Source organism: Salmo salar, chromosome 03 (assembly GCF_965601325.2).
Source record: "Salmo salar chromosome 03, fSalSal1, whole genome shotgun sequence".
Lineage (NCBI taxonomy): Eukaryota > Metazoa > Chordata > Actinopteri > Salmoniformes > Salmonidae > Salmo > Salmo salar.
The window spans coordinates 10054047-10081920 of record NC_138293.1 but is presented as its reverse complement, the minus strand read 5'-3'; the positions used below and the strand labels follow the sequence as shown (position 1 = coordinate 10081920).

The 27874-nt window shown below is 41.9% G+C and overlaps 37 non-coding genes across 37 annotated transcripts; 19 read left to right on the top strand and 18 right to left on the bottom strand.

Annotated features, from left to right (window-relative positions):
• Nucleotides 1-210: 210 nt before the first annotated feature.
• On the bottom strand, nt 211-283 carry trnak-uuu (transfer RNA lysine (anticodon UUU)). The gene has a single exon. It is a non-coding gene; the product is annotated as a tRNA-Lys (tRNA).
• Nucleotides 284-449: 166 nt separating this feature from the next.
• Nucleotides 450-521, top strand: trnaw-cca (transfer RNA tryptophan (anticodon CCA)). Its single transcript has one exon. It is a non-coding gene; the product is annotated as a tRNA-Trp (tRNA).
• Nucleotides 522-1682: 1161 nt separating this feature from the next.
• On the bottom strand, nt 1683-1755 carry trnak-uuu (transfer RNA lysine (anticodon UUU)). Its single transcript has one exon. It is a non-coding gene; the product is annotated as a tRNA-Lys (tRNA).
• Nucleotides 1756-1920: 165 nt separating this feature from the next.
• Nucleotides 1921-1992, top strand: trnaw-cca (transfer RNA tryptophan (anticodon CCA)). The gene has a single exon. It is a non-coding gene; the product is annotated as a tRNA-Trp (tRNA).
• A 1161-nt stretch (nt 1993-3153) lies between these two features.
• Nucleotides 3154-3226, bottom strand: trnak-uuu (transfer RNA lysine (anticodon UUU)). The gene has a single exon. It is a non-coding gene; the product is annotated as a tRNA-Lys (tRNA).
• Nucleotides 3227-3392: 166 nt separating this feature from the next.
• trnaw-cca (transfer RNA tryptophan (anticodon CCA)) lies at nt 3393-3464 on the top strand. Its single transcript has one exon. It is a non-coding gene; the product is annotated as a tRNA-Trp (tRNA).
• Nucleotides 3465-4625: 1161 nt separating this feature from the next.
• Nucleotides 4626-4698, bottom strand: trnak-uuu (transfer RNA lysine (anticodon UUU)). Its single transcript has one exon. It is a non-coding gene; the product is annotated as a tRNA-Lys (tRNA).
• A 165-nt stretch (nt 4699-4863) lies between these two features.
• trnaw-cca (transfer RNA tryptophan (anticodon CCA)) lies at nt 4864-4935 on the top strand. The gene has a single exon. It is a non-coding gene; the product is annotated as a tRNA-Trp (tRNA).
• A 1161-nt stretch (nt 4936-6096) lies between these two features.
• Nucleotides 6097-6169, bottom strand: trnak-uuu (transfer RNA lysine (anticodon UUU)). The gene has a single exon. It is a non-coding gene; the product is annotated as a tRNA-Lys (tRNA).
• A 166-nt stretch (nt 6170-6335) lies between these two features.
• Nucleotides 6336-6407, top strand: trnaw-cca (transfer RNA tryptophan (anticodon CCA)). The gene has a single exon. It is a non-coding gene; the product is annotated as a tRNA-Trp (tRNA).
• Nucleotides 6408-7568: 1161 nt separating this feature from the next.
• trnak-uuu (transfer RNA lysine (anticodon UUU)) lies at nt 7569-7641 on the bottom strand. The gene has a single exon. It is a non-coding gene; the product is annotated as a tRNA-Lys (tRNA).
• Nucleotides 7642-7806: 165 nt separating this feature from the next.
• On the top strand, nt 7807-7878 carry trnaw-cca (transfer RNA tryptophan (anticodon CCA)). The gene has a single exon. It is a non-coding gene; the product is annotated as a tRNA-Trp (tRNA).
• A 1161-nt stretch (nt 7879-9039) lies between these two features.
• trnak-uuu (transfer RNA lysine (anticodon UUU)) lies at nt 9040-9112 on the bottom strand. The gene has a single exon. It is a non-coding gene; the product is annotated as a tRNA-Lys (tRNA).
• A 165-nt stretch (nt 9113-9277) lies between these two features.
• trnaw-cca (transfer RNA tryptophan (anticodon CCA)) lies at nt 9278-9349 on the top strand. Its single transcript has one exon. It is a non-coding gene; the product is annotated as a tRNA-Trp (tRNA).
• A 1161-nt stretch (nt 9350-10510) lies between these two features.
• On the bottom strand, nt 10511-10583 carry trnak-uuu (transfer RNA lysine (anticodon UUU)). Its single transcript has one exon. It is a non-coding gene; the product is annotated as a tRNA-Lys (tRNA).
• Nucleotides 10584-10748: 165 nt separating this feature from the next.
• On the top strand, nt 10749-10820 carry trnaw-cca (transfer RNA tryptophan (anticodon CCA)). Its single transcript has one exon. It is a non-coding gene; the product is annotated as a tRNA-Trp (tRNA).
• A 1393-nt stretch (nt 10821-12213) lies between these two features.
• On the top strand, nt 12214-12285 carry trnaw-cca (transfer RNA tryptophan (anticodon CCA)). The gene has a single exon. It is a non-coding gene; the product is annotated as a tRNA-Trp (tRNA).
• Nucleotides 12286-13446: 1161 nt separating this feature from the next.
• On the bottom strand, nt 13447-13519 carry trnak-uuu (transfer RNA lysine (anticodon UUU)). The gene has a single exon. It is a non-coding gene; the product is annotated as a tRNA-Lys (tRNA).
• Nucleotides 13520-13685: 166 nt separating this feature from the next.
• Nucleotides 13686-13757, top strand: trnaw-cca (transfer RNA tryptophan (anticodon CCA)). The gene has a single exon. It is a non-coding gene; the product is annotated as a tRNA-Trp (tRNA).
• Nucleotides 13758-14917: 1160 nt separating this feature from the next.
• On the bottom strand, nt 14918-14990 carry trnak-uuu (transfer RNA lysine (anticodon UUU)). Its single transcript has one exon. It is a non-coding gene; the product is annotated as a tRNA-Lys (tRNA).
• Nucleotides 14991-15155: 165 nt separating this feature from the next.
• Nucleotides 15156-15227, top strand: trnaw-cca (transfer RNA tryptophan (anticodon CCA)). The gene has a single exon. It is a non-coding gene; the product is annotated as a tRNA-Trp (tRNA).
• A 1161-nt stretch (nt 15228-16388) lies between these two features.
• trnak-uuu (transfer RNA lysine (anticodon UUU)) lies at nt 16389-16461 on the bottom strand. Its single transcript has one exon. It is a non-coding gene; the product is annotated as a tRNA-Lys (tRNA).
• A 165-nt stretch (nt 16462-16626) lies between these two features.
• On the top strand, nt 16627-16698 carry trnaw-cca (transfer RNA tryptophan (anticodon CCA)). The gene has a single exon. It is a non-coding gene; the product is annotated as a tRNA-Trp (tRNA).
• Nucleotides 16699-17859: 1161 nt separating this feature from the next.
• On the bottom strand, nt 17860-17932 carry trnak-uuu (transfer RNA lysine (anticodon UUU)). The gene has a single exon. It is a non-coding gene; the product is annotated as a tRNA-Lys (tRNA).
• A 165-nt stretch (nt 17933-18097) lies between these two features.
• trnaw-cca (transfer RNA tryptophan (anticodon CCA)) lies at nt 18098-18169 on the top strand. The gene has a single exon. It is a non-coding gene; the product is annotated as a tRNA-Trp (tRNA).
• A 1161-nt stretch (nt 18170-19330) lies between these two features.
• On the bottom strand, nt 19331-19403 carry trnak-uuu (transfer RNA lysine (anticodon UUU)). Its single transcript has one exon. It is a non-coding gene; the product is annotated as a tRNA-Lys (tRNA).
• Nucleotides 19404-19568: 165 nt separating this feature from the next.
• On the top strand, nt 19569-19640 carry trnaw-cca (transfer RNA tryptophan (anticodon CCA)). Its single transcript has one exon. It is a non-coding gene; the product is annotated as a tRNA-Trp (tRNA).
• A 1161-nt stretch (nt 19641-20801) lies between these two features.
• Nucleotides 20802-20874, bottom strand: trnak-uuu (transfer RNA lysine (anticodon UUU)). Its single transcript has one exon. It is a non-coding gene; the product is annotated as a tRNA-Lys (tRNA).
• Nucleotides 20875-21040: 166 nt separating this feature from the next.
• On the top strand, nt 21041-21112 carry trnaw-cca (transfer RNA tryptophan (anticodon CCA)). The gene has a single exon. It is a non-coding gene; the product is annotated as a tRNA-Trp (tRNA).
• Nucleotides 21113-22273: 1161 nt separating this feature from the next.
• Nucleotides 22274-22346, bottom strand: trnak-uuu (transfer RNA lysine (anticodon UUU)). Its single transcript has one exon. It is a non-coding gene; the product is annotated as a tRNA-Lys (tRNA).
• Nucleotides 22347-22511: 165 nt separating this feature from the next.
• Nucleotides 22512-22583, top strand: trnaw-cca (transfer RNA tryptophan (anticodon CCA)). The gene has a single exon. It is a non-coding gene; the product is annotated as a tRNA-Trp (tRNA).
• A 1161-nt stretch (nt 22584-23744) lies between these two features.
• On the bottom strand, nt 23745-23817 carry trnak-uuu (transfer RNA lysine (anticodon UUU)). Its single transcript has one exon. It is a non-coding gene; the product is annotated as a tRNA-Lys (tRNA).
• A 166-nt stretch (nt 23818-23983) lies between these two features.
• Nucleotides 23984-24055, top strand: trnaw-cca (transfer RNA tryptophan (anticodon CCA)). Its single transcript has one exon. It is a non-coding gene; the product is annotated as a tRNA-Trp (tRNA).
• Nucleotides 24056-25216: 1161 nt separating this feature from the next.
• Nucleotides 25217-25289, bottom strand: trnak-uuu (transfer RNA lysine (anticodon UUU)). Its single transcript has one exon. It is a non-coding gene; the product is annotated as a tRNA-Lys (tRNA).
• A 165-nt stretch (nt 25290-25454) lies between these two features.
• Nucleotides 25455-25526, top strand: trnaw-cca (transfer RNA tryptophan (anticodon CCA)). Its single transcript has one exon. It is a non-coding gene; the product is annotated as a tRNA-Trp (tRNA).
• Nucleotides 25527-26687: 1161 nt separating this feature from the next.
• trnak-uuu (transfer RNA lysine (anticodon UUU)) lies at nt 26688-26760 on the bottom strand. The gene has a single exon. It is a non-coding gene; the product is annotated as a tRNA-Lys (tRNA).
• A 166-nt stretch (nt 26761-26926) lies between these two features.
• Nucleotides 26927-26998, top strand: trnaw-cca (transfer RNA tryptophan (anticodon CCA)). The gene has a single exon. It is a non-coding gene; the product is annotated as a tRNA-Trp (tRNA).
• The last annotated feature ends 876 nt before the right edge of the window (nt 26999-27874 follow it).

Sequence of the window (27874 nt, the reverse complement as noted above, 5' to 3'; positions counted from 1 at the left end):
ATGAAAATCTTCAAAGGTAAGTGATTAATTTGATCGCTATTTCTGACTTTCGTGACTCTATATGATTGGAAAATGTTTGTATGCTTTTGGAAGAGGGGCGCTGTCCTCAGATAATCGCATGGTATGCTTTCGCAGTAAAGCCATTTTTAAATCTGACCAAATGCAAGTATGGAAAGACTGCCTACTGAAGGAAGGTGAACATTAAAGCAGCGCCCGAACAGGGACTTGAACCCTGGACCCTCAGATTAAAAGTCTGATGCTCTACCGACTGAGCTATTCGGGCTCTGCATTTACTTATTTTCATACACCTAACCTGTCGGGCAGAGGCACGTGCTGACGAGGGGGCATTGTCAGATAATACATTTCCCAAGAGATCCAGGCCTCCATTCCAAATGATACAATCAACGAAATCTGAACTAGGCATCCCCTCCAAAGATGCGTTTTGTCTAGACCTCGTGGCGCAACGGTAGCGCGTCTGACTCCAGATCAGAAGGTTGCGTGTTCAAATCACGTCGTGGTCAGTGTTTTTATGTGTGCAATCTCTACCTTCTTTAAACAGCGAAGTCAATGAATCAACACAAGTACCAATGTGGCTTACAGTACAAACCTCGAACGAAAACAACCAAACCAATTCTGCTTTAGATGACAATTGTCTCTCATAAAAGCCTGTCACACTGCAAATTCCCAGATCAGATGATGCTGTGTGATTGATTGACAGGCTTAAATCAGTCTTCGAACACGGATTTTAACTTCTTATGGCTTAGGGGAAGTGATTCGACATCTGGATGAGAAGAGTGCCCAAAGTAAACTGCCTGTTACTCAGGCCCAGAATCTAGGATATGCATATAAATGGTAGATTTGGATAGAACACACTTTAAAGTTTCCAAAACCGTTCAAATGATGTCTGTGAGTATAACAGAACTGATATGGCAGGTGAAAATCTGAGGAAAATCCATCCGGGAAGTGGGACTTTATTTGACGTGGGAAGTTTTCAATTGAATGCCTATTGAGTTTCTAATGGGTTAGGACCCAGATTGCAGTTCCTATGGCTTCCACTAGATGTCAACAGTCTTTAGACATTGTTTCAGGATTGTTTTCTGAAAAATGAAGAAGAATGAGACCTTCTGTCAGTGGACTGAGGAAGCATGCAGTGCTGGTTTGCGCACATGACCAAGTGCGTGCCCGTCGTTGTTTTTCCTTTCTATTGAATACGCTATTGTCCGGTTGAAATATTATCGAGTATTTAGACAATTGCCAACCTGAAGATTAATTATAAAAATCGTTTGACATGTTTCAACAAACTTTACCGGTACTGTTCGGACGTATTCGTCTGCGTGTTTTGACCGCCTTTGAGCCAGTGGATTACTGAACACAACGCGCCAACAAAACTGAGATTTTGGGATATAAAGAGGGACTTTATTGAACAAAACAAACATTTATTGTGTAGCTGAGACTCTTGTGACTGCAACCAGATGAAAATCTTCAAAGGTAAGTGATTAATTTGATCGCTATTTCTGACTTTCGTGACTCTATATGATTGGAAAATGTTTGTATGCTTTTGGAAGAGGGGCGCTGTCCTCAGATAATCGCATGGTATGCTTTCGCAGTAAAGCCATTTTTAAATCTGACCAAATGCAAGTATGGAAAGACTGCCTACTGAAGGAAGGTAAACATTAAAGCAGCGCCCGAACAGGGACTTGAACCCTGGACCCTCAGATTAAAAGTCTGATGCTCTACCGACTGAGCTATTCGGGCTCTGCATTTACTTATTTTCATACACCTAACCTGTCGGGCAGAGGCACGTGCTGACGAGGGGGCATTGTCAGATAATCATTTCCCAAGAGATCCAGGCCTCCATTCCAAATGATACAATCAACGAAATCTGAACTAGGCATCCCCTCCAAAGATGCGTTTTGTCTAGACCTCGTGGCGCAACGGTAGCGCGTCTGACTCCAGATCAGAAGGTTGCGTGTTCAAATCACGTCGTGGTCAGTGTTTTTATGTGTGCAATCTCTACCTTCTTTAAACAGCGAAGTCAATGAATCAACACAAGTACCAATGTGGCTTACAGTACAAACCTCGAACGAAAACAACCAAACCAATTCTGCTTTAGATGACAATTGTCTCTCATAAAAGCCTGTCACACTGCAAATTCCCAGATCAGATGATGCTGTGTGATTGATTCACAGGCTTAAATCAGTCTTCGAACACGGATTTTAACTTCTTATGGCTTAGGGGAAGTGATTCGACATCTGGATGAGAAGAGTGCCCAAAGTAAACTGCCTGTTACTCAGGCCCAGAATCTAGGATATGCATATAAATGGTAGATTTGGATAGAACACACTTTAAAGTTTCCAAAACCATTCAAATGATGTCTGTGAGTATAACAGAACTGATATGGCAGGTGAAAATCTGAGGAAAATCCATCCGGGAAGTGGGATTTTTTTTGATGTGGGAAGTTTTCAATTGAATGCCTATTGAGTTTCTAATGGGTTAGGACCCAGATTGCAGTTCCTATGGCTTCCACTAGATGTCAACAGTCTTTAGACATTGTTTCAGGATTGTTTTCTGAAAAATGAAGAAGAATGAGACCTTCTGTCAGTGGACTGAGGAAGCATGCAGTGCTGGTTTGCGCACATGACCAAGTGCGTGCCCGTCGTTGTTTTTCCTTTCTATTGAATACGCTATTGTCCGGTTGAAATATTATCGAGTATTTAGACAATTGCCAACCTGAAGATTAATTATAAAAATCGTTTGACATGTTTCAACAAACTTTACCGGTACTGTTCGGACGTATTCGTCTGCGTGTTTTGACCGCCTTTGAGCCAGTGGATTACTGAACACAACGCGCCAACAAAACTGAGTTTTTGGGATATAAAGAGGGACTTTATTGAACAAAACAAACATTTATTGTGTAGCTGAGACTCTTGTGACTGCAACCAGATGAAAATCTTCAAAGGTAAGTGATTAATTTGATCGCTATTTCTGACTTTCGTGACTCTATACGATTGGAAAATGTTTGTATGCTTTTGGAAGAGGGGCGCTGTCCTCAGATAATCGCATGGTATGCTTTCGCTGTAAAGCCATTTTTAAATCTGACCAAATGCAAGTATGGAAAGACTGCCTACTGAAGGAAGGTGAACATTAAAGCAGCGCCCGAACAGGGACTTGAACCCTGGACCCTCAGATTAAAAGTCTGATCCTCTACCGACTGAGCTATTCGGGCTCTGCATTTACTTATTTTCATACACCTAACCTGTCGGGCAGAGGCACGTGCTGACGAGGGGGCATTGTCAGATAATACATTTCCCAAGAGATCCAGGCCTCCATTCCAAATGATACAATCAACGAAATCTGAACTAGGCATCCCCTCCAAAGTTGTGTTTTGTCTAGACCTCGTGGCGCAACGGTAGCGCGTCTGACTCCAGATCAGAAGGTTGCGTGTTCAAATCACGTCGTGGTCAGTGTTTTTATGTGTGCAATCTCTACCTCCTTTAAACAGCGAAGTCAATGAATCAACACAAGTACCAATGTGGCTTACAGTACAAACCTCGAACGAAAACAACCAAACCAATTCTGCTTTAGATGACAATTGTCTCTCATAAAAGCCTGTCACACTGCAAATTCCCAGATCAGATGATGCTGTGTGATTGATTCACAGGCTTAAATCAGTCTTCGAACACGGATTTTAACTTCTTATGGCTTAGGGGAAGTGATTTGACATCTGGATGAGAAGAGTGCCCAAAGTAAACTGCCTGTTACTCAGGCCCAGAATCTAGGATATGCATATAAATGGTAGATCTGGATAGAACACACTTTAAAGTTTCCAAAACCGTTCAAATGATGTCTGTGAGTATAACAGAACTGATATGGCAGGTGAAAATCTGAGGAAAATCCATCCGGGAAGTGGGACTTTATTTGACGTGGGAAGTTTTCAATTGAATGCCTATTGAGTTTCTAATGGGTTAGGACCCAGATTGCAGTTCCTATGGCTTCCACTAGATGTCAACAGTCTTTAGACATTGTTTCAGGATTGTTTTCTGAAAAATGAAGAAGAATGAGACCTTCTGTCAGTGGACTGAGGAAGCATGCAGTGCTGGTTTGCGCACATGACCAAGTGCGTGCCCGTCGTTGTTTTTCCTTTCTATTGAATACGCTATTGTCCGGTTGAAATATTATCGAGTATTTAGACAATTGCCAACCTGAAGATTAATTATAAAAATCGTTTGACATGTTTCAACAAACTTTACCGGTACTGTTCGGACGTATTCGTCTGCGTGTTTTGACCGCCTTTGAGCCAGTGGATTACTGAACACAACGCGCCAACAAAACTGAGATTTTGGGATATAAAGAGGGACTTTATTGAACAAAACAAACATTTATTGTGTAGCTGAGACTCTTGTGACTGCAACCAGATGAAAATCTTCAAAGGTAAGTGATTAATTTGATCGCTATTTCTGACTTTCGTGACTCTATATGATTGGAAAATGTTTGTATGCTTTTGGAAGAGGGGCGCTGTCCTCAGATAATCGCATGGTATGCTTTCACAGTAAAGCCATTTTTAAATCTGACCAAATGCAAGTATGGAAAGACTGCCTACTGAAGGAAGGTAAACATTAAAGCAGCGCCCGAACAGGGACTTGAACCCTGGACCCTCAGATTAAAAGTCTGATGCTCTACCGACTGAGCTATTCGGGCTCTGCATTTACTTATTTTCATACACCTAACCTGTCGGGCAGAGGCACGTGCTGACGAGGGGGCATTGTCAGATAATCATTTCCCAAGAGATCCAGGCCTCCATTCCAAATGATACAATCAACGAAATCTGAACTAGGCATCCCCTCCAAAGATGCGTTTTGTCTAGACCTCGTGGCGCAACGGTAGCGCGTCTGACTCCAGATCAGAAGGTTGCGTGTTCAAATCACGTCGTGGTCAGTGTTTTTATGTGTGCAATCTCTACCTTCTTTAAACAGCGAAGTCAATGAATCAACACAAGTACCAATGTGGCTTACAGTACAAACCTCGAACGAAAACAACCAAACCAATTCTGCTTTAGATGACAATTGTCTCTCATAAAAGCCTGTCACACTGCAAATTCCCAGATCAGATGATGCTGTGTGATTGATTCACAGGCTTAAATCAGTCTTCGAACACGGATTTTAACTTCTTATGGCTTAGGGGAAGTGATTCGACATCTGGATGAGAAGAGTGCCCAAAGTAAACTGCCTGTTACTCAGGCCCAGAATCTAGGATATGCATATAAATGGTAGATTTGGATAGAACACACTTTAAAGTTTCCAAAACCATTCAAATGATGTCTGTGAGTATAACAGAACTGATATGGCAGGTGAAAATCTGAGGAAAATCCATCCGGGAAGTGGGATTTTTTTTGATGTGGGAAGTTTTCAATTGAATGCCTATTGAGTTTCTAATGGGTTAGGACCCAGATTGCAGTTCCTATGGCTTCCACTAGATGTCAACAGTCTTTAGACATTGTTTCAGGATTGTTTTCTGAAAAATGAAGAAGAATGAGACCTTCTGTCAGTGGACTGAGGAAGCATGCAGTGCTGGTTTGCGCACATGACCAAGTGCGTGCCCGTCGTTGTTTTTCCTTTCTATTGAATACGCTATTGTCCGGTTGAAATATTATCGAGTATTTAGACAATTGCCAACCTGAAGATTAATTATAAAAATCGTTTGACATGTTTCAACAAACTTTACCGGTACTGTTCGGACGTATTCGTCTGCGTGTTTTGACCGCCTTTGAGCCAGTGGATTACTGAACACAACGCGCCAACAAAACTGAGTTTTTGGGATATAAAGAGGGACTTTATTGAACAAAACAAACATTTATTGTGTAGCTGAGACTCTTGTGACTGCAACCAGATGAAAATCTTCAAAGGTAAGTGATTAATTTGATCGCTATTTCTGACTTTCGTGACTCTATACGATTGGAAAATGTTTGTATGCTTTTGGAAGAGGGGCGCTGTCCTCAGATAATCGCATGGTATGCTTTCGCTGTAAAGCCATTTTTAAATCTGACCAAATGCAAGTATGGAAAGACTGCCTACTGAAGGAAGGTGAACATTAAAGCAGCGCCCGAACAGGGACTTGAACCCTGGACCCTCAGATTAAAAGTCTGATCCTCTACCGACTGAGCTATTCGGGCTCTGCATTTACTTATTTTCATACACCTAACCTGTCGGGCAGAGGCACGTGCTGACGAGGGGGCATTGTCAGATAATACATTTCCCAAGAGATCCAGGCCTCCATTCCAAATGATACAATCAACGAAATCTGAACTAGGCATCCCCTCCAATGTTGTGTTTTGTCTAGACCTCGTGGCGCAACGGTAGCGCGTCTGACTCCAGATCAGAAGGTTGCGTGTTCAAATCACGTCGTGGTCAGTGTTTTTATGTGTGCAATCTCTACCTCCTTTAAACAGCGAAGTCAATGAATCAACACAAGTACCAATGTGGCTTACAGTACAAACCTCGAACGAAAACAACCAAACCAATTCTGCTTTAGATGACAATTGTCTCTCATAAAAGCCTGTCACACTGCAAATTCCCAGATCAGATGATGCTGTGTGATTGATTCACAGGCTTAAATCAGTCTTCGAACACGGATTTTAACTTCTTATGGCTTAGGGGAAGTGATTTGACATCTGGATGAGAAGAGTGCCCAAAGTAAACTGCCTGTTACTCAGGCCCAGAATCTAGGATATGCATATAAATGGTATATTTGGATAGAACACACTTTAAAGTTTCCAAAACCGTTCAAATGATGTCTGTGAGTATAACAGAACTGATATGGCAGGTGAAAATCTGAGGAAAATCCATCCGGGAAGTGGGACTTTATTTGACGTGGGAAGTTTTCAATTGAATGCCTATTGAGTTTCTAATGGGTTAGGACCCAGATTGCAGTTCCTATGGCTTCCACTAGATGTCAACAGTCTTTAGACATTGTTTCAGGATTGTTTTCTGAAAAATGAAGAAGAATGAGACCTTCTGTCAGTGGACTGAGGAAGCATGCAGTGCTGGTTTGCGCACATGACCAAGTGCGTGCCCGTCGTTGTTTTTCCTTTCTATTGAATACGCTATTGTCCGGTTGAAATATTATCGAGTATTTAGACAATTGCCAACCTGAAGATTAATTATAAAAATCGTTTGACATGTTTCAACAAACTTTACCGGTACTGTTCGGACGTATTCGTCTGCGTGTTTTGACCGCCTTTGAGCCAGTGGATTACTGAACACAACGCGCCAACAAAACTGAGATTTTGGGATATAAAGAGGGACTTTATTGAACAAAACAAACATTTATTGTGTAGCTGAGACTCTTGTGACTGCAACCAGATGAAAATCTTCAAAGGTAAGTGATTCATTTGATCGCTATTTCTGACTTTCGTGACTCTATATGATTGGAAAATGTTTGTATGCTTTTGGAAGAGGGGCGCTGTCCTCAGATAATCGCATGGTATGCTTTCGCAGTAAAGCCATTTTTAAATCTGACCAAATGCAAGTATGGAAAGACTGCCTACTGAAGGAAGGTAAACATTAAAGCAGCGCCCGAACAGGGACTTGAACCCTGGACCCTCAGATTAAAAGTCTGATGCTCTACCGACTGAGCTATTCGGGCTCTGCATTTACTTATTTTCATACACCTAACCTGTCGGGCAGAGGCACGTGCTGACGAGGGGGCATTGTCAGATAATCATTTCCCAAGAGATCCAGGCCTCCATTCCAAATGATACAATCAACGAAATCTGAACTAGGCATCCCCTCCAAAGATGCGTTTTGTCTAGACCTCGTGGCGCAACGGTAGCGCGTCTGACTCCAGATCAGAAGGTTGCGTGTTCAAATCACGTCGTGGTCAGTGTTTTTATGTGTGCAATCTCTACCTTCTTTAAACAGCGAAGTCAATGAATCAACACAAGTACCAATGTGGCTTACAGTACAAACCTCGAACGAAAACAACCAAACCAATTCTGCTTTAGATGACAATTGTCTCTCATAAAAGCCTGTCACACTGCAAATTCCCAGATCAGATGATGCTGTGTGATTGATTGACAGGCTTAAATCAGTCTTCGAACACGGATTTTAACTTCTTATGGCTTAGGGGAAGTGATTCGACATCTGGATGAGAAGAGTGCCCAAAGTAAACTGCCTGTTACTCAGGCCCAGAATCTAGGATATGCATATAAATGGTAGATTTGGATAGAACACACTTTAAAGTTTCCAAAACCGTTCAAATGATGTCTGTGAGTATAACAGAACTGATATGGCAGGTGAAAATCTGAGGAAAATCCATCCGGGAAGTGGGACTTTATTTGACGTGGGAAGTTTTCAATTGAATGCCTATTGAGTTTCTAATGGGTTAGGACCCAGATTGCAGTTCCTATGGCTTCCACTAGATGTCAACAGTCTTTAGACATTGTTTCAGGATTGTTTTCTGAAAAATGAAGAAGAATGAGACCTTCTGTCAGTGGACTGAGGAAGCATGCAGTGCTGGTTTGCGCACATGACCAAGTGCGTGCCCGTCGTTGTTTTTCCTTTCTATTGAATACGCTATTGTCCGTTTGAAATATTATCGAGTATTTAGACAATTGCCAACCTGAAGATTAATTATAAAAATCGTTTGACATGTTTCAACAAACTTTACCGGTACTGTTCGGACGTATTCGTCTGCGTGTTTTGACCGCCTTTGAGCCAGTGGATTACTGAACACAACGCGCCAACAAAACTGAGATTTTGGGATATAAAGAGGGACTTTATTGAACAAAACAAACATTTATTGTGTAGCTGAGACTCTTGTGACTGCAACCAGATGAAAATCTTCAAAGGTAAGTGATTAATTTGATCGCTATTTCTGACTTTCGTGACTCTATATGATTGGAAAATGTTTGTATGCTTTTGGAAGAGGGGCGCTGTCCTCAGATAATCGCATGGTATGCTTTCGCAGTAAAGCCATTTTTAAATCTGACCAAATGCAAGTATGGAAAGACTGCCTACTGAAGGAAGGTAAACATTAAAGCAGCGCCCGAACAGGGACTTGAACCCTGGACCCTCAGATTAAAAGTCTGATGCTCTACCGACTGAGCTATTCGGGCTCTGCATTTACTTATTTTCATACACCTAACCTGTCGGGCAGAGGCACGTGCTGACGAGGGGGCATTGTCAGATAATCATTTCCCAAGAGATCCAGGCCTCCATTCCAAATGATACAATCAACGAAATCTGAACTAGGCATCCCCTCCAAAGATGCGTTTTGTCTAGACCTCGTGGCGCAACGGTAGCGCGTCTGACTCCAGATCAGAAGGTTGCGTGTTCAAATCACGTCGTGGTCAGTGTTTTTATGTGTGCAATCTCTACCTTCTTTAAACAGCGAAGTCAATGAATCAACACAAGTACCAATGTGGCTTACAGTACAAACCTCGAACGAAAACAACCAAACCAATTCTGCTTTAGATGACAATTGTCTCTCATAAAAGCCTGTCACACTGCAAATTCCCAGATCAGATGATGCTGTGTGATTGATTGACAGGCTTAAATCAGTCTTCCAACACGGATTTTAACTTCTTATGGCTTAGGGGAAGTGATTCGACATCTGGATGAGAAGAGTGCCCAAAGTAAACTGCCTGTTACTCAGGCCCAGAATCTAGGATATGCATATAAATGGTAGATTTGGATAGAACACACTTTAAAGTTTCCAAAACCATTCAAATGATGTCTGTGAGTATAACAGAACTGATATGGCAGGTGAAAATCTGAGGGAAATCCATCCGGGAAGTGGGATTTTTTTTGATGTGGGAAGTTTTCAATTGAATGCCTATTGAGTTTCTAATGGGTTAGGACCCAGATTGCAGTTCCTATGGCTTCCACTAGATGTCAACAGTCTTTAGACATTGTTTCAGGATTGTTTTCTGAAAAATGAAGAAGAATGAGACCTTCTGTCAGTGGACTGAGGAAGCATGCAGTGCTGGTTTGCGCACATGACCAAGTGCGTGCCCGTCGTTGTTTTTCCTTTCTATTGAATACGCTATTGTCCGGTTGAAATATTATCGAGTATTTAGACAATTGCCAACCTGAAGATTAATTATAAAAATCGTTTGACATGTTTCAACAAACTTTACCGGTACTGTTCGGACGTATTCGTCTGCGTGTTTTGACCGCCTTTGAGCCAGTGGATTACTGAACACAACGCGCCAACAAAACTGAGTTTTTGGGATATAAAGAGGGACTTTATTGAACAAAACAAACATTTATTGTGTAGCTGAGACTCTTGTGACTGCAACCAGATGAAAATCTTCAAAGGTAAGTGATTAATTTGATCGCTATTTCTGACTTTCGTGACTCTATTCGATTGGAAAATGTTTGTATGCTTTTGGAAGAGGGGTGCTGTGCTCAGATAATCGCATGGTATGCTTTCGCAGTAAAGCCATTTTTAAATCTGACCAAATACAAGTATGGAAAGACTGCCTAGTGAAGGAAGGTGAACATTAAAGCAGCGCCCGAACAGGGACTTGAACCCTGGACCCTCAGATTAAAAGACTGATGCTCTACCGACTGAGCTATTCGGGCTCTGCATTTACTTATTTTCATACACCTAACCTGTCGGGCAGAGGCACGTGCTGACGAGGGGGCATTGTCAGATAATCATTTCCCAAGAGATCCAGGCCTCCATTCCAAATGATACAATCAACGAAATCTGAACTAGGCATCCCCTCCAAAGATGCGTTTTGTCTAGACCTCGTGGCGCAACGGTAGCGCGTCTGACTCCAGATCAGAAGGTTGCGTGTTCAAATCACGTCGTGGTCAGTGTTTTTATGTGTGCAATCTCTACCTTCTTTAAACAGCGAAGTCAATGAATCAACACAAGTACCAATGTGGCTTACAGTACAAACCTCGAACGAAAACAACCAAACCAATTCTGCTTTAGATGACAATTGTCTCTCATAAAAGCCTGTCACACTGCAAATTCCCAGATCAGATGATGCTGTGTGATTGATTGACAGGCTTAAATCAGTCTTCGAACACGGATTTTAACTTCTTATGGCTTAGGGGAAGTGATTCGACATCTGGATGAGAAGAGTGCCCAAAGTAAACTGCCTGTTACTCAGGCCCAGAATCTAGGATATGCATATAAATGGTAGATTTGGATAGAACACACTTTAAAGTTTCCAAAACCATTCAAATGATGTCTGTAAGCATAACAGAACTGATATGGCAGGTGAAAATCTGAGGGAAATCCATCCGGGAAGTGGGATTTTTTTTGATGTGGGAAGTTTTCAATTGAATGCCTATTGAGTTTCTAATGGGTTAGGACCCAGATTGCAGTTCCTATGGCTTCCACTAGATGTCAACAGTCTTTAGACATTGTTTCAGGATTGTTTTCTGAAAAATGAAGAAGAATGAGACCTTCTGTCAGTGGACTGAGGAAGCATGCAGTGCTGGTTTGCGCACATGACCAAGTGCGTGCCCGTCGTTGTTTTTCCTTTCTATTGAATACGCTATTGTCCGGTTGAAATATTATCGAGTATTTAGACAATTGCCAACCTGAAGATTAATTATAAAAATCGTTTGACATGTTTCAACAAACTTTACCGGTACTGTTCGGACGTATTCGTCTGCGTGTTTTGACCGCCTTTGAGCCAGTGGATTACTGAACACAACGCGCCAACAAAACTGAGTTTTTGGGATATAAAGAGGGACTTTATTGAACAAAACAAACATTTATTGTGTAGCTGAGACTCTTGTGACTGCAACCAGATGAAAATCTTCAAAGGTAAGTGATTAATTTGATCGCTATTTCTGACTTTCGTGACTCTATATGATTGGAAAATGTTTGTATGCTTTTGGAAGAGGGGGGCTGTCCTCAGATAATCGCATGGTATGCTTTCGCAGTAAAGCCATTTTTAAATCTGACCAAATACAAGTATGGAAAGACTGCCTAGTGAAGGAAGGTGAACATTAAAGCAGCGCCCGAACAGGGACTTGAACCCTCAGATTAAAAGTCTGATGCTCTACCGACTGAGCTATTCGGGCTCTGCATTTACTTATTTTCATACACCTAACCTGTCGGGCAGAGGCACGTGCTGACGAGGGGGCATTGTCAGATAATACATTGCCCAAGAGATCCAGGCCTCCATTCCAAATGATACAATCAACGAAATCTGAACTAGGCATCCCCTCCAAAGACGCGTTTTGTCTAGACCTCGTGGCGCAACGGTAGCGCGTCTGACTCCAGATCAGAAGGTTGCGTGTTCAAATCACGTCGTGGTCAGTGTTTTTATGTGTGCAATCTCTACCTCCTTTAAACAGCGAAGTCAATGAATCAACACAAGTACCAATGTGGCTTACAGTACAAACCTCGAACGAAAACAACCAAACCAATTCTGCTTTAGATGACAATTCTCTCTCATAAAAGCCTGTCACACTGCAAATTCCCAGATCAGATGATGCTGTGTGATTGATTGACAGGCTTAAATCAGTCTTCGAAAACGGATTTTAACTTCTTATGGCTTAGGGGAAGTGATTCGACATCTGGATGAGAAGAGTGCCCAAAGTAAACTGCCTGTTACTCAGGCCCAAAATCTAGGATATGCATATAAATGGTAGATTTGGATAGAACACACTTTAAAGTTTCCAAAACCGTTCAAATGATGTCTGTGAGTATAACAGAACTGATATGGCAGGTGAAAATCTGAGGAAAATCCATCCGGGAAGTGGGACTTTATTTGACGTGGGAAGTTTTCAATTGAATGCCTATTGAGTTTCTAATGGGTTAGGACCCAGATTGCAGTTCCTATGGCTTCCACTAGATGTCAACAGTCTTTAGACATTGTTTCAGGATTGTTTTCTGAAAAATGAAGAAGAATGAGACCTTCTGTCAGTGGACTGAGGAAGCATGCAGTGCTGGTTTGCGCACATGACCAAGTGCGTGCCCGTCGTTGTTTTTCCTTTCTATTGAATACGCTATTGTCCGGTTGAAATATTATCGAGTATTTAGACAATTGCCAACCTGAAGATTAATTATAAAAATCGTTTGACATGTTTCAACAAACTTTACCGGTACTGTTCGGACGTATTCGTCTGCGTGTTTTGACCGCCTTTGAGCCAGTGGATTACTGAACACAACGCGCCAACAAAACTGAGTTTTTGGGATATAAAGAGGGACTTTATTGAACAAAACAAACATTTATTGTGTAGCTGAGACTCTTGTGACTGCAACCAGATGAAAATCTTCAAAGGTAAGTGATTAATTTGATCGCTATTTCTGACTTTCGTGACTCTATATGATTGGAAAATGTTTGTATGCTTTTGGAAGAGGGGCGCTGTCCTCAGATAATCGCATGGTATGCTTTCGCAGTAAAGCCATTTTTAAATCTGACCAAATACAAGTATGGAAAGACTGCCTAGTGAAGGAAGGTGAACATTAAAGCAGCGCCCAAACAGGGACTTGAACCCTGGACCCTCAGATTAAAAGTCTGATGCTCTACCGACTGAGCTATTCGGGCTCTGCATTTACTTATTTTCATACACCTAACCTGTCGGGCAGAGGCACGTGCTGACGAGGGGGCATTGTCAGATAATACATTTCCCAAGAGATCCAGGCCTCCATTCCAAATGATACAATCAACGAAATCTGAACTAGGCATCCCCTCCAAAGACGCGTTTTGTCTAGACCTCGTGGTGCAACGGTAGCGCGTCTGACTCCAGATCAGAAGGTTGCGTGTTCAAATCACGTCGTGGTCAGGGTTTTTATGTGTGCAATCTCTACCTTCTTTAAACAGCGAAGTCAATGAATCAACACAAGTACCAATGTGGCTTACAGTACAAACCTCGAACGAAAACAACCAAACCAATTCTGCTTTAGATGACAATTGTCTCTCATAAAAGCCTGTCACACTGCAAATTCCCAGATCAGATGATGCTGTGTGATTGATTCACAGGCTTAAATCAGTCTTCGAACACGGATTTTAACTTCTTATGGCTTAGGGGAAGTGATTCGACATCTGGATGAGAAGAGTGCCCAAAGTAAACTGCCTGTTACTCAGGCCCAGAATCTAGGATATGCATATAAATGGTAGATTTGGTAGAACACACTTTAAAGTTTCCAAAACCGTTCAAATGATGTCTGTGAGTATAACAGAACTGATATGGCAGGTGAAAATCTGAGGAAAATCCATCCGGGAAGTGGGATTTTTTTTGATGTGGGAAGTTTTCAATTGAATGCCTATTGAGTTTCTAATGGGTTAGGACCCAGATTGCAGTTCCTATGGCTTCCACTAGATGTCAACAGTCTTTAGACATTGTTTCAGGATTGTTTTCTGAAAAATGAAGAAGAATGAGACCTTCTGTCAGTGGACTGAGGAAGCATGCAGTGCTGGTTTGCGCACATGACCAAGTGCGTGCCCGTCGTTGTTTTTCCTTTCTATTGAATACGCTATTGTCCGGTTGAAATATTATCGAGTATTTAGACAATTGCCAACCTGAAGATTAATTATAAAAATCGTTTGACATGTTTCAACAAACTTTACCGGTACTGTTCGGACGTATTCGTCTGCGTGTTTTGACCGCCTTTGAGCCAGTGGATTACTGAACACAACGCGCCAACAAAACTGAGTTTTTGGGATATAAAGAGGGACTTTATTGAACAAAACAAACATTTATTGTGTAGCTGAGACTCTTGTGACTGCAACCAGATGAAAATCTTCAAAGGTAAGTGATTAATTTGATCGCTATTTCTGACTTTCGTGACTCTATATGATTGGAAAATGTTTGTATGCTTTTGGAAGAGGGGCGCTGTCCTCAGATAATCGCATGGTATGCTTTCGCAGTAAAGCCATTTTTAAATCTGACCAAATGCAAGTATGGAAAGACTGCCTACTGAAGGAAGGTAAACATTAAAGCAGCGCCCGAACAGGGACTTGAACCCTGGACCCTCAGATTAAAAGTCTGATGCTCTACCGACTGAGCTATTCAGGCTCTGCATTTACTTATTTTCATACACCTAACCTGTCGGGCAGAGGCACGTGCTGACGAGGGGGCATTGTCAGATAATCATTTCCCAAGAGATCCAGGCCTCCATTCCAAATGATACAATCAACGAAATCTGAACTAGGCATCCCCTCCAAAGATGCGTTTTGTCTAGACCTCGTGGCGCAACGGTAGCGCGTCTGACTCCAGATCAGAAGGTTGCGTGTTCAAATCACGTCGTGGTCAGTGTTTTGATGTGTGCAATCTCTACCTTCTTTAAACAGCGAAGTCAATGAATCAACACAAGTACCAATGTGGCTTACAGTACAAACCTCGAACGAAAACAACCAAACCAATTCTGCTTTAGATGACAATTGTCTCTCATAAAAGCCTGTCACACTGCAAATTCCCAGATCAGATGATGCTGTGTGATTGATTGACAGGCTTAAATCAGTCTTCGAACACGGATTTTAACTTCTTATGGCTTAGGGGAAGTGATTCGACATCTGGATGAGAAGAGTGCCCAAAGTAAACTGCCTGTTACTCAGACCCAGAATCTAGGATATGCATATAAATGGTAGATTTGGATAGAACACACTTTAAAGTTTCCAAAACCGTTCAAATGATGTCTGTGAGTATAACAGAACTGATATGGCAGGTGAAAATCTGAGGAAAATCCATCCGGGAAGTGGGACTTTATTTGACGTGGGAAGTTTTCAATTGAATGCCTATTGAGTTTCTAATGGGTTAGGACCCAGATTGCAGTTCCTATGGCTTCCACTAGATGTCAACAGTCTTTAGACATTGTTTCAGGATTGTTTTCTGAAAAATGAAGAAGAATGAGACCTTCTGTCAGTGGACTGAGGAAGCATGCAGTGCTGGTTTGCGCACATGACCAAGTGCGTGCCCGTCGTTGTTTTTCCTTTCTATTGAATACGCTATTGTCCGGTTGAAATATTATCGAGTATTTAGACAATTGCCAACCTGAAGATTAATTATAAAAATCGTTTGACATGTTTCAACAAACTTTACCGGTACTGTTCGGACGTATTCGTCTGCGTGTTTTGACCGCCTTTGAGCCAGTGGATTACTGAACACAACGCGCCAACAAAACTGAGATTTTGGGATATAAAGAGGGACTTTATTGAACAAAACAAACATTTATTGTGTAGCTGAGACTCTTGTGACTGCAACCAGATGAAAATCTTCAAAGGTAAGTGATTAATTTGATCGCTATTTCTGACTTTCGTGACTCTATATGATTGGAAAATGTTTGTATGCTTTTGGAAGAGGGGCGCTGTCCTCAGATAATCGCATGGTATGCTTTCGCAGTAAAGCCATTTTTAAATCTGACCAAATGCAAGTATGGAAAGACTGCCTACTGAAGGAAGGTAAACATTAAAGCAGCGCCCGAACAGGGACTTGAACCCTGGACCCTCAGATTAAAAGTCTGATGCTCTACCGACTGAGCTATTCGGGCTCTGCATTTACTTATTTTCATACACCTAACCTGTCGGGCAGAGGCACGTGCTGACGAGGGGGCATTGTCAGATAATCATTTCCCAAGAGATCCAGGCCTCCATTCCAAATGATACAATCAACGAAATCTGAACTAGGCATCCCCTCCAAAGATGCGTTTTGTCTAGACCTCGTGGCGCAACGGTAGCGCGTCTGACTCCAGATCAGAAGGTTGCGTGTTCAAATCACGTCGTGGTCAGTGTTTTTATGTGTGCAATCTCTACCTTCTTTAAACAGCGAAGTCAATGAATCAACACAAGTACCAATGTGGCTTACAGTACAAACCTCGAACGAAAACAACCAAACCAATTCTGCTTTAGATGACAATTGTCTCTCATAAAAGCCTGTCACACTGCAAATTCCCAGATCAGATGATGCTGTGTGATTGATTGACAGGCTTAAATCAGTCTTCGAACACGGATTTTAACTTCTTATGGCTTAGGGGAAGTGATTCGACATCTGGATGAGAAGAGTGCCCAAAGTAAACTGCCTGTTACTCAGGCCCAGAATCTAGGATATGCATATAAATGGTAGATTTGGATAGAACACACTTTAAAGTTTCCAAAACTGTTCAAATGATGTCTGTGAGTATAACAGAACTGATATGGCAGGTGAAAATCTGAGGAAAATCCATCCGGGAAGTGGGACTTTATTTGACGTGGGAAGTTTTCAATTGAATGCCTATTGAGTTTCTAATGGGTTAGGACCCAGATTGCAGTTCCTATGGCTTCCACTAGATGTCAACAGTCTTTAGACATTGTTTCAGGATTGTTTTCTGAAAAATGAAGAAGAATGAGACCTTCTGTCAGTGGACTGAGGAAGCATGCAGTGCTGGTTTGCGCACATGACCAAGTGCGTGCCCGTCGTTGTTTTTCCTTTCTATTGAATACGCTATTGTCCGGTTGAAATATTATCGAGTATTTAGACAATTGCCAACCTGAAGATTAATTATAAAAATCGTTTGACATGTTTCAACAAACTTTACCGGTACTGTTCGGACGTATTCGTCTGCGTGTTTTGACCGCCTTTGAGCCAGTGGATTACTGAACACAACGCGCCAACAAAACTGAGATTTTGGGATATAAAGAGGGACTTTATTGAACAAAACAAACATTTATTGTGTAGCTGAGACTCTTGTGACTGCAACCAGATGAAAATCTTCAAAGGTAAGTGATTAATTTGATCGCTATTTCTGACTTTCGTGACTCTATATGATTGGAAAATGTTTGTGTGCTTTTGGAAGAGGGGCGCTGTCCTCAGATAATCGCATGGTATGCTTTCGCAGTAAAGCCATTTTTAAATCTGACCAAATGCAAGTATGGAAAGACTGCCCACTGAAGGAAGGTAAACATTAAAGCAGCGCCCGAACAGGGACTTGAACCCTGGACCCTCAGATTAAAAGTCTGATGCTCTACCGACTGAGCTATTCGGGCTCTGCATTTACTTATTTTCATACACCTAACCTGTCGGGCAGAGGCACGTGCTGACGAGGGGGCATTGTCAGATAATCATTTCCCAAGAGATCCAGGCCTCCATTCCAAATGATACAATCAACGAAATCTGAACTAGGCATCCCCTCCAAAGATGCGTTTTGTCTAGACCTCGTGGCGCAACGGTAGCGCGTCTGACTCCAGATCAGAAGGTTGCGTGTTCAAATCACGTCGTGGTCAGTGTTTTTATGTGTGCAATCTCTACCTTCTTTAAACAGCGAAGTCAATGAATCAACACAAGTACCAATGTGGCTTACAGTACAAACCTCGAACGAAAACAACCAAACCAATTCTGCTTTAGATGACAATTGTCTCTCATAAAAGCCTGTCACACTGCAAATTCCCAGATCAGATGATGCTGTGTGATTGATTGACAGGCTTAAATCAGTCTTCGAACACGGATTTTAACTTCTTATGGCTTAGGGGAAGTGATTCGACATCTGGATGAGAAGAGTGCCCAAAGTAAACTGCCTGTTACTCAGGCCCAGAATCTAGGATATGCATATAAATGGTAGATTTGGATAGAACACACTTTAAAGTTTCCAAAACTGTTCAAATGATGTCTGTGAGTATAACAGAACTGATATGGCAGGTGAAAATCTGAGGAAAATCCATCCGGGAAGTGGGACTTTATTTGACGTGGGAAGTTTTCAATTGAATGCCTATTGAGTTTCTAATGGGTTAGGACCCAGATTGCAGTTCCTATGGCTTCCACTAGATGTCAACAGTCTTTAGACATTGTTTCAGGATTGTTTTCTGAAAAATGAAGAAGAATGAGACCTTCTGTCAGTGGACTGAGGAAGCATGCAGTGCTGGTTTGCGCACATGACCAAGTGCGTGCCCGTCGTTGTTTTTCCTTTCTATTGAATACGCTATTGTCCGGTTGAAATATTATCGAGTATTTAGACAATTGCCAACCTGAAGATTAATTATAAAAATCGTTTGACATGTTTCAACAAACTTTACCGGTACTGTTCGGACGTATTCGTCTGCGTGTTTTGACCGCCTTTGAGCCAGTGGATTACTGAACACAACGCGCCAACAAAACTGAGATTTTGGGATATAAAGAGGGACTTTATTGAACAAAACAAACATTTATTGTGTAGCTGAGACTCTTGTGACTGCAACCAGATGAAAATCTTCAAAGGTAAGTGATTAATTTGATCGCTATTTCTGACTTTCGTGACTCTATATGATTGGAAAATGTTTGTATGCTTTTGGAAGAGGGGCGCTGTCCTCAGATAATCGCATGGTATGCTTTCGCAGTAAAGCCATTTTTAAATCTGACCAAATGCAAGTATGGAAAGACTGCCTACTGAAGGAAGGTAAACATTAAAGCAGCGCCCGAACAGGGACTTGAACCCTGGACCCTCAGATTAAAAGTCTGATGCTCTACCGACTGAGCTATTCGGGCTCTGCATTTACTTATTTTCATACACCTAACCTGTCGGGCAGAGGCACGTGCTGACGAGGGGGCATTGTCAGATAATCATTTCCCAAGAGATCCAGGCCTCCATTCCAAATGATACAATCAACGAAATCTGAACTAGGCATCCCCTCCAAAGATGCGTTTTGTCTAGACCTCGTGGCGCAACGGTAGCGCGTCTGACTCCAGATCAGAAGGTTGCGTGTTCAAATCACGTCGTGGTCAGTGTTTTTATGTGTGCAATCTCTACCTTCTTTAAACAGCGAAGTCAATGAATCAACACAAGTACCAATGTGGCTTACAGTACAAACCTCGAACGAAAACAACCAAACCAATTCTGCTTTAGATGACAATTGTCTCTCATAAAAGCCTGTCACACTGCAAATTCCCAGATCAGATGATGCTGTGTGATTGATTCACAGGCTTAAATCAGTCTTCGAACACGGATTTTAACTTCTTATGGCTTAGGGGAAGTGATTCGACATCTGGATGAGAAGAGTGCCCAAAGTAAACTGCCTGTTACTCAGGCCCAGAATCTAGGATATGCATATAAATGGTAGATTTGGATAGAACACACTTTAAAGTTTCCAAAACCATTCAAATGATGTCTGTGAGTATAACAGAACTGATATGGCAGGTGAAAATCTGAGGGAAATCCATCCGGGAAGTGGGATTTTTTTTGATGTGGGAAGTTTTCAATTGAATGCCTATTGAGTTTCTAATGGGTTAGGACCCAGATTGCAGTTCCTATGGCTTCCACTAGATGTCAACAGTCTTTAGACATTGTTTCAGGATTGTTTTCTGAAAAATGAAGAAGAATGAGACCTTCTGTCAGTGGACTGAGGAAGCATGCAGTGCTGGTTTGCGCACATGACCAAGTGCGTGCCCGTCGTTGTTTTTCCTTTCTATTGAATACGCTATTGTCCGGTTGAAATATTATCGAGTATTTAGACAATTGCCAACCTGAAGATTAATTATAAAAATCGTTTGACATGTTTCAACAAACTTTACCGGTACTGTTCGGACGTATTCGTCTGCGTGTTTTGACCGCCTTTGAGCCAGTGGATTACTGAACACAACGCGCCAACAAAACTGAGTTTTTGGGATATAAAGAGGGACTTTATTGAACAAAACAAACATTTATTGTGTAGCTGAGACTCTTGTGACTGCAACCAGATGAAAATCTTCAAAGGTAAGTGATTAATTTGATCGCTATTTCTGACTTTCGTGACTCTATACGATTGGAAAATGTTTGTATGCTTTTGGAAGAGGGGCGCTGTCCTCAGATAATCGCATGGTATGCTTTCGCTGTAAAGCCATTTTTAAATCTGACCAAATGCAAGTATGGAAAGACTGCCTACTGAAGGAAGGTGAACATTAAAGCAGCGCCCGAACAGGGACTTGAACCCTGGACCCTCAGATTAAAAGTCTGATCCTCTACCGACTGAGCTATTCGGGCTCTGCATTTACTTATTTTCATACACCTAACCTGTCGGGCAGAGGCACGTGCTGACGAGGGGGCATTGTCAGATAATACATTTCCCAAGAGATCCAGGCCTCCATTCCAAATGATACAATCAACGAAATCTGAACTAGGCATCCCCTCCAAAGATGCGTTTTGTCTAGACCTCGTGGCGCAACGGTAGCGCGTCTGACTCCAGATCAGAAGGTTGCGTGTTCAAATCACGTCGTGGTCAGTGTTTTTATGTGTGCAATCTCTACCTTCTTTAAACAGCGAAGTCAATGAATCAACACAAGTACCAATGTGGCTTACAGTACAAACCTCGAACGAAAACAACCAAACCAATTCTGCTTTAGATGACAATTGTCTCTCATAAAAGCCTGTCACACTGCAAATTCCCAGATCAGATGATGCTGTGTGATTGATTGACAGGCTTAAATCAGTCTTCGAACACGGATTTTAACTTCTTATGGCTTAGGGGAAGTGATTCGACATCTGGATGAGAAGAGTGCCCAAAGTAAACTGCCTGTTACTCAGGCCCAGAATCTAGGATATGCATATAAATGGTAGATTTGGATAGAACACACTTTAAAGTTTCCAAAACTGTTCAAATGATGTCTGTGAGTATAACAGAACTGATATGGCAGGTGAAAATCTGAGGAAAATCCATCCGGGAAGTGGGACTTTATTTGACGTGGGAAGTTTTCAATTGAATGCCTATTGAGTTTCTAATGGGTTAGGACCCAGATTGCAGTTCCTATGGCTTCCACTAGATGTCAACAGTCTTTAGACATTGTTTCAGGATTGTTTTCTGAAAAATGAAGAAGAATGAGACCTTCTGTCAGTGGACTGAGGAAGCATGCAGTGCTGGTTTGCGCACATGACCAAGTGCGTGCCCGTCGTTGTTTTTCCTTTCTATTGAATACGCTATTGTCCGGTTGAAATATTATCGAGTATTTAGACAATTGCCAACCTGAAGATTAATTATAAAAATCGTTTGACATGTTTCAACAAACTTTACCGGTACTGTTCGGACGTATTCGTCTGCGTGTTTTGACCGCCTTTGAGCCAGTGGATTACTGAACACAACGCGCCAACAAAACTGAGATTTTGGGATATAAAGAGGGACTTTATTGAACAAAACAAACATTTATTGTGTAGCTGAGACTCTTGTGACTGCAACCAGATGAAAATCTTCAAAGGTAAGTGATTAATTTGATCGCTATTTCTGACTTTCGTGACTCTATATGATTGGAAAATGTTTGTATGCTTTTGGAAGAGGGGCGCTGTCCTCAGATAATCGCATGGTATGCTTTCGCAGTAAAGCCATTTTTAAATCTGACCAAATGCAAGTATGGAAAGACTGCCTACTGAAGGAAGGTAAACATTAAAGCAGCGCCCGAACAGGGACTTGAACCCTGGACCCTCAGATTAAAAGTCTGATGCTCTACCGACTGAGCTATTCGGGCTCTGCATTTACTTATTTTCATACACCTAACCTGTCGGGCAGAGGCACGTGCTGACGAGGGGGCATTGTCAGATAATCATTTCCCAAGAGATCCAGGCCTCCATTCCAAATGATACAATCAACGAAATCTGAACTAGGCATCCCCTCCAAAGATGCGTTTTGTCTAGACCTCGTGGCGCAACGGTAGCGCGTCTGACTCCAGATCAGAAGGTTGCGTGTTCAAATCACGTCGTGGTCAGTGTTTTTATGTGTGCAATCTCTACCTTCTTTAAACAGCGAAGTCAATGAATCAACACAAGTACCAATGTGGCTTACAGTACAAACCTCGAACGAAAACAACCAAACCAATTCTGCTTTAGATGACAATTGTCTCTCATAAAAGCCTGTCACACTGCAAATTCCCAGATCAGATGATGCTGTGTGATTGATTCACAGGCTTAAATCAGTCTTCGAACACGGATTTTAACTTCTTATGGCTTAGGGGAAGTGATTCGACATCTGGATGAGAAGAGTGCCCAAAGTAAACTGCCTGTTACTCAGGCCCAGAATCTAGGATATGCATATAAATGGTAGATTTGGATAGAACACACTTTAAAGTTTCCAAAACCATTCAAATGATGTCTGTGAGTATAACAGAACTGATATGGCAGGTGAAAATCTGAGGGAAATCCATCCGGGAAGTGGGATTTTTTTTGATGTGGGAAGTTTTCAATTGAATGCCTATTGAGTTTCTAATGGGTTAGGACCCAGATTGCAGTTCCTATGGCTTCCACTAGATGTCAACAGTCTTTAGACATTGTTTCAGGATTGTTTTCTGAAAAATGAAGAAGAATGAGACCTTCTGTCAGTGGACTGAGGAAGCATGCAGTGCTGGTTTGCGCACATGACCAAGTGCGTGCCCGTCGTTGTTTTTCCTTTCTATTGAATACGCTATTGTCCGGTTGAAATATTATCGAGTATTTAGACAATTGCCAACCTGAAGATTAATTATAAAAATCGTTTGACATGTTTCAACAAACTTTACCGGTACTGTTCGGACGTATTCGTCTGCGTGTTTTGACCGCCTTTGAGCCAGTGGATTACTGAACACAACGCGCCAACAAAACTGAGTTTTTGGGATATAAAGAGGGACTTTATTGAACAAAACAAACATTTATTGTGTAGCTGAGACTCTTGTGACTGCAACCAGATGAAAATCTTCAAAGGTAAGTGATTAATTTGATCGCTATTTCTGACTTTCGTGACTCTATACGATTGGAAAATGTTTGTATGCTTTTGGAAGAGGGGCGCTGTCCTCAGATAATCGCATGGTATGCTTTCGCTGTAAAGCCATTTTTAAATCTGACCAAATGCAAGTATGGAAAGACTGCCTACTGAAGGAAGGTGAACATTAAAGCAGCGCCCGAACAGGGACTTGAACCCTGGACCCTCAGATTAAAAGTCTGATCCTCTACCGACTGAGCTATTCGGGCTCTGCATTTACTTATTTTCATACACCTAACCTGTCGGGCAGAGGCACGTGCTGACGAGGGGGCATTGTCAGATAATACATTTCCCAAGAGATCCAGGCCTCCATTCCAAATGATACAATCAACGAAATCTGAACTAGGCATCCCCTCCAAAGTTGTGTTTTGTCTAGACCTCGTGGCGCAACGGTAGCGCGTCTGACTCCAGATCAGAAGGTTGCGTGTTCAAATCAAGTCGTGGTCAGTGTTTTTATGTGTGCAATCTCTACCTCCTTTAAACAGCGAAGTCAATGAATCAACACAAGTACCAATGTGGCTTACAGTACAAACCTCGAACGAAAACAACCAAACCAATTCTGCTTTAGATGACAATTGTCTCTCATAAAAGCCTGTCACACTGCAAATTCCCAGATCAGATGATGCTGTGTGATTGATTCACAGGCTTAAATCAGTCTTCGAACACGGATTTTAACTTCTTATGGCTTAGGGGAAGTGATTTGACATCTGGATGAGAAGAGTGCCCAAAGTAAACTGCCTGTTACTCAGGCCCAGAATCTAGGATATGCATATAAATGGTAGATCTGGATAGAACACACTTTAAAGTTTCCAAAACCGTTCAAATGATGTCTGTGAGTATAACAGAACTGATATGGCAGGTGAAAATCTGAGGAAAATCCATCCGGGAAGTGGGACTTTATTTGACGTGGGAAGTTTTCAATTGAATGCCTATTGAGTTTCTAATGGGTTAGGACCCAGATTGCAGTTCCTATGGCTTCCACTAGATGTCAACAGTCTTTAGACATTGTTTCAGGATTGTTTTCTGAAAAATGAAGAAGAATGAGACCTTCTGTCAGTGGACTGAGGAAGCATGCAGTGCTGGTTTGCGCACATGACCAAGTGCGTGCCCGTCGTTGTTTTTCCTTTCTATTGAATACGCTATTGTCCGGTTGAAATATTATCGAGTATTTAGACAATTGCCAACCTGAAGATTAATTATAAAAATCGTTTGACATGTTTCAACAAACTTTACCGGTACTGTTCGGACGTATTCGTCTGCGTGTTTTGACCGCCTTTGAGCCAGTGGATTACTGAACACAACGCGCCAACAAAACTGAGATTTTGGGATATAAAGAGGGACTTTATTGAACAAAACAAACATTTATTGTGTAGCTGAGACTCTTGTGACTGCAACCAGATGAAAATCTTCAAAGGTAAGTGATTAATTTGATCGCTATTTCTGACTTTCGTGACTCTATATGATTGGAAAATGTTTGTATGCTTTTGGAAGAGGGGCGCTGTCCTCAGATAATCGCATGGTATGCTTTCACAGTAAAGCCATTTTTAAATCTGACCAAATGCAAGTATGGAAAGACTGCCTACTGAAGGAAGGTAAACATTAAAGCAGCGCCCGAACAGGGACTTGAACCCTGGACCCTCAGATTAAAAGTCTGATGCTCTACCGACTGAGCTATTCGGGCTCTGCATTTACTTATTTTCATACACCTAACCTGTCGGGCAGAGGCACGTGCTGACGAGGGGGCATTGTCAGATAATCATTTCCCAAGAGATCCAGGCCTCCATTCCAAATGATACAATCAACGAAATCTGAACTAGGCATCCCCTCCAAAGATGCGTTTTGTCTAGACCTCGTGGCGCAACGGTAGCGCGTCTGACTCCAGATCAGAAGGTTGCGTGTTCAAATCACGTCGTGGTCAGTGTTTTTATGTGTGCAATCTCTACCTTCTTTAAACAGCGAAGTCAATGAATCAACACAAGTACCAATGTGGCTTACAGTACAAACCTCGAACGAAAACAACCAAACCAATTCTGCTTTAGATGACAATTGTCTCTCATAAAAGCCTGTCACACTGCAAATTCCCAGATCAGATGATGCTGTGTGATTGATTCACAGGCTTAAATCAGTCTTCGAACACGGATTTTAACTTCTTATGGCTTAGGGGAAGTGATTCGACATCTGGATGAGAAGAGTGCCCAAAGTAAACTGCCTGTTACTCAGGCCCAGAATCTAGGATATGCATATAAATGGTAGATTTGGATAGAACACACTTTAAAGTTTCCAAAACCATTCAAATGATGTCTGTGAGTATAACAGAACTGATATGGCAGGTGAAAATCTGAGGAAAATCCATCCGGGAAGTGGGATTTTTTTTGATGTGGGAAGTTTTCAATTGAATGCCTATTGAGTTTCTAATGGGTTAGGACCCAGATTGCAGTTCCTATGGCTTCCACTAGATGTCAACAGTCTTTAGACATTGTTTCAGGATTGTTTTCTGAAAAATGAAGAAGAATGAGACCTTCTGTCAGTGGACTGAGGAAGCATGCAGTGCTGGTTTGCGCACATGACCAAGTGCGTGCCCGTCATTGTTTTTCCTTTCTATTGAATACGCTATTGTCCGGTTGAAATATTATCGAGTATTTAGACAATTGCCAACCTGAAGATTAATTATAAAAATCGTTTGACATGTTTCAACAAACTTTACCGGTACTGTTCGGACGTATTCGTCTGCGTGTTTTGACCGCCTTTGAGCCAGTGGATTACTGAACACAACGCGCCAACAAAACTGAGTTTTTGGGATATAAAGAGGGACTTTATTGAACAAAACAAACATTTATTGTGTAGCTGAGACTCTTGTGACTGCAACCAGATGAAAATCTTCAAAGGTAAGTGATTAATTTGATCGCTATTTCTGACTTTCGTGACTCTATACGATTGGAAAATGTTTGTATGCTTTTGGAAGAGGGGCGCTGTCCTCAGATAATCGCATGGTATGCTTTCGCTGTAAAGCCATTTTTAAATCTGACCAAATGCAAGTATGGAAAGACTGCCTACTGAAGGAAGGTGAACATTAAAGCAGCGCCCGAACAGGGACTTGAACCCTGGACCCTCAGATTAAAAGTCTGATCCTCTACCGACTGAGCTATTCGGGCTCTGCATTTACTTATTTTCATACACCTAACCTGTCGGGCAGAGGCACGTGCTGACGAGGGGGCATTGTCAGATAATACATTTCCCAAGAGATCCAGGCCTCCATTCCAAATGATACAATCAACGAAATCTGAACTAGGCATCCCCTCCAATGTTGTGTTTTGTCTAGACCTCGTGGCGCAACGGTAGCGCGTCTGACTCCAGATCAGAAGGTTGCGTGTTCAAATCACGTCGTGGTCAGTGTTTTTATGTGTGCAATCTCTACCTCCTTTAAACAGCGAAGTCAATGAATCAACACAAGTACCAATGTGGCTTACAGTACAAACCTCGAACGAAAACAACCAAACCAATTCTGCTTTAGATGACAATTGTCTCTCATAAAAGCCTGTCACACTGCAAATTCCCAGATCAGATGATGCTGTGTGATTGATTCACAGGCTTAAATCAGTCTTCGAACACGGATTTTAACTTCTTATGGCTTAGGGGAAGTGATTTGACATCTGGATGAGAAGAGTGCCCAAAGTAAACTGCCTGTTACTCAGGCCCAGAATCTAGGATATGCATATAAATGGTATATTTGGATAGAACACACTTTAAAGTTTCCAAAACCGTTCAAATGATGTCTGTGAGTATAACAGAACTGATATGGCAGGTGAAAATCTGAGGAAAATCCATCCGGGAAGTGGGACTTTATTTGACGTGGGAAGTTTTCAATTGAATGCCTATTGAGTTTCTAATGGGTTAGGACCCAGATTGCAGTTCCTATGGCTTCCACTAGATGTCAACAGTCTTTAGACATTGTTTCAGGATTGTTTTCTGAAAAATGAAGAAGAATGAGACCTTCTGTCAGTGGACTGAGGAAGCATGCAGTGCTGGTTTGCGCACATGACCAAGTGCGTGCCCGTCGTTGTTTTTCCTTTCTATTGAATACGCTATTGTCCGGTTGAAATATTATCGAGTATTTAGACAATTGCCAACCTGAAGATTAATTATAAAAATCGTTTGACATGTTTCAACAAACTTTACCGGTACTGTTCGGACGTATTCGTCTGCGTGTTTTGACCGCCTTTGAGCCAGTGGATTACTGAACACAACGCGCCAACAAAACTGAGATTT